This window comes from Lagopus leucura, unplaced genomic scaffold (assembly GCF_019238085.1).
Source record: "Lagopus leucura isolate 7727_CA_CO unplaced genomic scaffold, USGS_WTPT01 Super-Scaffold_100001, whole genome shotgun sequence".
In the NCBI taxonomy this organism is placed as follows: Eukaryota; Metazoa; Chordata; class Aves; order Galliformes; family Phasianidae; genus Lagopus; species Lagopus leucura.
In genome coordinates this window covers 73,948,075-73,954,074 of record NW_024962262.1, presented here as the reverse complement: position 1 = coordinate 73,954,074, position 6,000 = coordinate 73,948,075, and the positions used below count along the sequence as shown (strand labels likewise).

At 39.3% G+C, this 6,000-nt stretch overlaps 1 protein-coding gene across 1 annotated transcript in view; it reads left to right on the top strand.

The window, feature by feature from the left end:
- The window catches only part of MRPS6 (mitochondrial ribosomal protein S6), a 46,417-nt gene that overhangs the window by 20,106 nt on the left and 20,311 nt on the right, over positions 1-6,000 (top strand). The window lies entirely within an intron of this gene.

The window sequence follows — 6,000 nt, the reverse complement described above, 5'->3', positions numbered from 1 at the left end:
AAAAAAAAAAAAAAAAAAAAAAAAAAAAAGCTCACCTGTTAATTTGGTATTCTGTATGTTCTGTGCCCTTAAATGTAATTGTTTTGAAAATAAAACTAACCTTGTTACGTGATGTTAAAAAGCAAACTTGTGTGCAATGTTTTAAATTTTTTTTTTTTTTTAAAAGAAAATGTTTGTATATAATTAAATGGTTTAATGTGCTTTAATTGGCCTAAGGTAAAGAGTAGTCCTAGAATGTAAACATATATAATTAGAATTTCTGATTTCACTGTGAGATCTCTGAACTCTCTTGTTTTGCGAAGTGGTTTGTTTTGTTTACAAAACACTTTCAATTATTTCTTTTATGGTGTTGGTTCAAAGGCATTTGCTTCACTTCTGTTCTAATATTGAATTCATGGTATAGTGACATCTGGTGACACTTAGCATTATCAGTTTCACTGTGTAAAGTCAGACACTTTGAGCAAAAATGGTAATGATATGACAATTCTCTGTGTCTATGAATACACGTTTTTAAATGAGGTGGTTATAAAAATAGTTGCTGTGCAAAATGTTAGTAGTCTTCTTCAAGAAGAAAGCAAATTTTCTAATATCACTAGAGCAGTCTCTTCATTCATCTTCTTATTTTTGAAGCACAGTGTCAAAGTGATGCTGCTTTACCTTGTATTTCTGATATAATGGTTTTTTTAGATATCTGTGAGGTATTTTTGTTTTTTTGTTGCTATTGTATTTTTCTGCAGATTTTATATAAAATACCAGTTAACGAACTGCCTTTTTTTTTTTTAACTATTCAACTAAAATACATTTCAGACCAAAACCAAATGATATGATCTATAGCATTTGAAATCTGCCTTTTTCCTTGTCCCTTGTTTGTTTTTTTTTTTCTTTTGTTGTTTTTTCGTTTGTTTGTTTGTTTTGAAATAAGCCAAATGGGCATGTAGATAAGATCGCTATAATGGATCCAGATCTCTTTTGGTAAAGTGTTATTTAAAGGTCTGTTAAGATCTTATAAGACAATATACTGATAAAAATTATTGTAGTAGGAATATAGTTTTAGAAGTGTTAATGAGATTAATACAGCTTAATTATACTTGTAAGTTGCTACTGTCCATAATGACAAGCTTTTTGTCATAGAAACGATGTATGATAAATTAATTTTGGTCTAGTGTATAGAATCATCATATTGCTATAAATCTTTGAAGTAAATCTGATGCAAAATTTTCATAGTTAGCATTGCTGGCCCTGTGTATACTGTTCTTTGTATACTGTATGCATATTATTTCGCCTACTGCATTAGTCTTCAAACTAAAACTCTTATTAGAGAGTATTTGGATACTTCAGACTGTGTTTCTTGCAGTTTACATTCCTTTACCATGGCATTTTGTCCTGTCTAAAAGTATTGTATGGAAATGTTTAAAACTTCTGTACAAAGTTTCAATAAAAATAGAGGAAAAACAAGAATAGATATTTGTGAAGCTATTTTGGAGAATCTCTACATAATTATGTCTCATATATTCTTGCTTGTAACGAGCTTTATGTCCGCATATATAAAGAATATCTCCTATTTTGCACCTGTTAATAAAGGCAAACCTCTTGAAGCAGGGCATGGGCATTTTCTTAACGGAGTTTAAAACAATAACAACAACAAACAAGAGAACAAAGCAGGACTTTCAAACTGCAAGAAGAACTTAAGGATCCAAACTGTAGTAGTAGAGTTTGGCTGTGGAACTGAGGGCCAATTCGTGCAGTGGGGAGGTGGGCTTATGGGTGAGACCTGTGAGTGGTGTGGGCTGCTCCTTCTGCAACTGAAGGTCAGGATGCCAGGCAGCAGCAGGGGAAGGCTAGCTGCCAGATGCGCCCTGCAGAGCAGCTGCTTGCTTAAAACAGAATATGGGTGAGCCCGTAGTTAGTGCAGGCTTGTCAGACACAGGGTAAAACTGTGCTTTTGTTTTCTTTTATATACCAACTGCTGCTTCATTAACCAGTTTGTGAATGAGACGGGCATCTTCTTTCTTTGTTCTGGAGTATCCCTAAATACTTACAGTTGTGCTTTGGCGTTGCGCTGGGACTATCACAGCCTGTAAGCCTTGGTGTGTCTGCTGTTTATTTCCAACTGTGGTCTAAAAATTGGTCCTAGTGCCTGAGTCCCGCAAGGAGCCCCTGTCCATAGGCATGCTCTGAAAATAATGAGTGTGATGCTGTCTTCTATCTCATAGGAAGCAGTTACGGCTTGGAGTAGTCAGTGCTAAGATTCTTGCCCGTGGAGTGGGAAGGATACTTACTCAGGATGTTTACTTGAACTGTTGATATTTTAATCTTTTTCTAGAAGAGGGGGCCAAATGTGAGTCCTCCCCTTCCTTCTCTCCTTGTCCCCTGTAAGGGTGTGTTTGAGCTAATAGCTATGGAAAGTGTGGTTTTAGTCATGGTTTCTTTGTTGGCCAGTGAAGAAAGTGGGGCAGGTCTGTGGATTACACACCTATGGAATGATGAGAGTAGAGTAGGAGCAAATTATGGGAAGGACATGAAGCAGATCTTCAGCTGTAGGAAAATGTTGCATTCATTAAATATTTTCTTGGTATACTCTTGCTGCTGTGTTTCAGAAGCAAAACGGAAGCTTGGCTGATGTTTAAAGAAATGGGTCCAAAACATCTTTGGAGAAGAAAGCTTGGACTCGGGATACAAAATAAGCAAGGGTTCTTGCCTGCAGTCTTGGCATGGATTTGTGACTTATGGGAGGGAGGGGAACTCATGCTTTTGTTAGTTGTTAATTAATTAGTTATCTAATTGGTCTATAGGCTGATCACCCAGTGAGCAGCTTTCCATTTCATTGATTTTAAAAGAAGATCAAGAAGTATTTTTGTCACCTACTGGTTCTATTTGTGTTAATTAGCAAAGACTCCCAATACCCAGTTTACTGCGACCTTCATGTTTCTCTGGGTGTGGATTCCTGGCCCAGGCAAGTTGTGGGCAGGCTCTGTAAATGCTGCAGCAGCATTTATTTTGAGGGTTCACTGGAAAAACTCAAGGAGAGGGTGGTAATAAGTACTCTGCCTACTGGCGCTAGAGTGAATTCTCCTTCCTTGGATGTGGTTGCCCTAGTTTGCACTGTGCCTATGTTGTGCCAGGAAAGTGAGCAAGCCAGAAAGTTTGAATTCTCTGCTTTTTTTTTTTTTTTTTGGTTTTTTTTTTTTTTTTTTTTTCCCCTATCCATCTAGTAAGCACATTTGATCAGGTTGAACTTTGTGATTTCCTTCATGCTTTTTGGGGAGTACTTAGATGGATAGGATTAAGGTGGTGATTTGACTTCATGACTGTGATGCTTATAACACTTGATCTAGATAACTAGTTTTAATACTTATCTAGACCATGAAACTAGTTTTGTAAATTAGTTTTGAATATCCGTGTGTATCTGTGTGTGTAAACGTATATGTACAAGGGCTGCTATGAAAGTAATGCCTCCTATGTTATTCTATTGGCCCGTGACATCAGAGGTGGAGGTTGGTGGTATGGTAGTAGAGGGACAAACCTTCCCACCAACATCCCGTTTCATTTTGTTGTGGTATGACAGATGGCAGCAAAGGGGCAGTCTGAGACAGTGGCATCTGACATGGAAGCATGTATAAAGCAAAGGTGTGGAATTGAATTCGTCTATGCGGAAAAAATGGCACCCACTGATATTCATAGACAATGGCTGAGCATTTCTGGAGACCGAACAGTGGATGTTAGCACAGTGAGGCTGTGGGTAGTTTATTGCAGCAGCAGCAACAGTGATATGAAAGACAAACCATGCTCTGGGTGGCCGTACACAGCTGTCACCACAGAATGAAGAGCATCTTGATCAGCCCATTCATACAGATCAGTGGATAACTACTAGGGAACTGTGTATGGAGCTGAATATTGCACCAGGGGGGTCCCACTCATGTTCATATAGGAATGGACAGAATACCATGTGTAAGTTTGTCAGGACCTATTGAAACAATACTGTATGATCCACTTTCTATTGGCCCATGACATTCAGTCTTGTTACCAGAGATGAGATGTGATGTCACCCCTATGAGCCAGAGTCAAAATAGCAGTTTATGGAGCGATGACATGAATTCCCCATGAAAGAAAATCTTCAAGACACAGAAGCTAAAATGATGTGCATTGTGTTTTGAGTTAGAAAAGGGGTGATCCTTCTGTATTTCCTGGACAAACCATAAATTTGACTGCTACTTTGCAATGCTGGCTGATCTGAAGGTTCAAACTTCTGGAGTCAGGCAGAGGAGGTGGCTGCCTTTCTCATGCAACACAACAGTGCTAAGCTCCATACCAGTTTGAAGACCATGGAGTGTATTGCCAATCTTAGGTGGACTGTCCTACCACACTCACCATGTTGTTCAGATTTGGCATGTTCTGACTTTCATCTGTTTGGCCAATGAAAGAACTGTGTGGGCAGTGTTTTACTAGCAGTGAAGCTGTCATAGCTGCTGTGAAACAGTTGGTCACCTCCACTGGTGCAGATTCTTACGAGCACAGCATGCAGGCTCTTGTTCATTGCTGGCAAAAACGCATGGCTGATGGTGGTGACTATGCTGATAGATAGCATCTTGTAGCTTGGAATTTGCTCTACCAAATAGTGTTATTGTGCTCTTTCTTGCAGTTTCCATTGAAATCATTGAGGCATTACTTTCAGAGTAACCTATGTATATATTGTATATAGGAAAATTTGGCCAAGAAGTTGTCAAGGTTCAGTTTCACTTGTGCACACCAGTATAATGAAAACAGTGTGATTTCCACCCTACATGCTGTTCTGGTTTAGAATCGAGGTCAGTTAATCTTCTGCAAAAGCAGGAGGATTTTAAAATTATGACCACAGTCCTCACACAAAATCTTTGTGGTTTGTTACTTACTACGTTCATTTTTGTAGTCCTGACTCTCATTATACAGCACTAAGGGTAACTGTGAGGAGTATAACAGCTAATATGAGGAGTCAGATCTCTAGTTTTAGTACTTAAAATATTTCTCTCATTCAGTGCCTTAGACTAGTCTAGTGCTGGCTGTATACTCTATGTCTGGAGTTTGGATCTGTGCTGGAATATATCCCAAGACTCAGTGACTGCTGTGGATGTTTTGGACGGGTAGATGTACACTGTCCAAAGACTGGAACTCTAAGTCTTTGACCTGGGGAATGTTGAAATTAACTGTGCACTTTGCAGCTTGTGGTTCTCAACTGAAGTAGTGTTTGTCTTCTGGAAGGCATGCTGTGCCAGCTTCCTTCCACATCTCACAGCTTTTCTCCAATTACAGAAGTGTGAAAGCTGACTTGAAAAATACCTAGCGTGCAGGATGCGTCCAGAGTAATTACAGTGAAAAAATCTCTGTGGGTTTTGAGCTGCCAGTGTGTGTGTGCCATGTCAGACAGCGATCTGTTCCCTGCAGGGAGGAGTACCAGACTTGCTGTCACCTATTCAGGGTTGGACAGGGAGTAAGCATGCATTTTAAATGCTTGTGATGCTGCGTGCTCTTTACAAAACAGCAAAGCCATTCTTTTTCATAATACTGATAGCTCTGTCCCTGAAGCATCCAGGAAGACAGTGTCAGTAGCAGCGTAACAGTGTTTTGATTCGTGTCCCTTCTCCAACTTGTACAGAAGCTAGTGAATCGAGGTGATAGGCACCTGAAGGAGTAAGCTGTGCCTTTGGGCATCTTTTTCCTTTAGAACGCTGGCAGCAAGGGAAGTGATTGGCTTTGGCTTCGCTTGGAGCAGCAGCCATTATTTTTGGAGCCCTTCCATACTGATGTTAAACTTACAGGTGAATAAAGAAGGTGAATTAAAATTGGGCTTGTCTTGAGACGTTTGATAATACGTATGACGTTTTGAAGAGGTACTTAGGATTCAACTTAAGTCTGTTGTTGAATGGTTCAGTCTCTATATGAATTACCAGTTGTGTTAGCAGCAGCCGCCTGTTTTCATAAGGGTTATGTCGCACTAAACATCTTAATAGGTAAAAGTGCACCAGA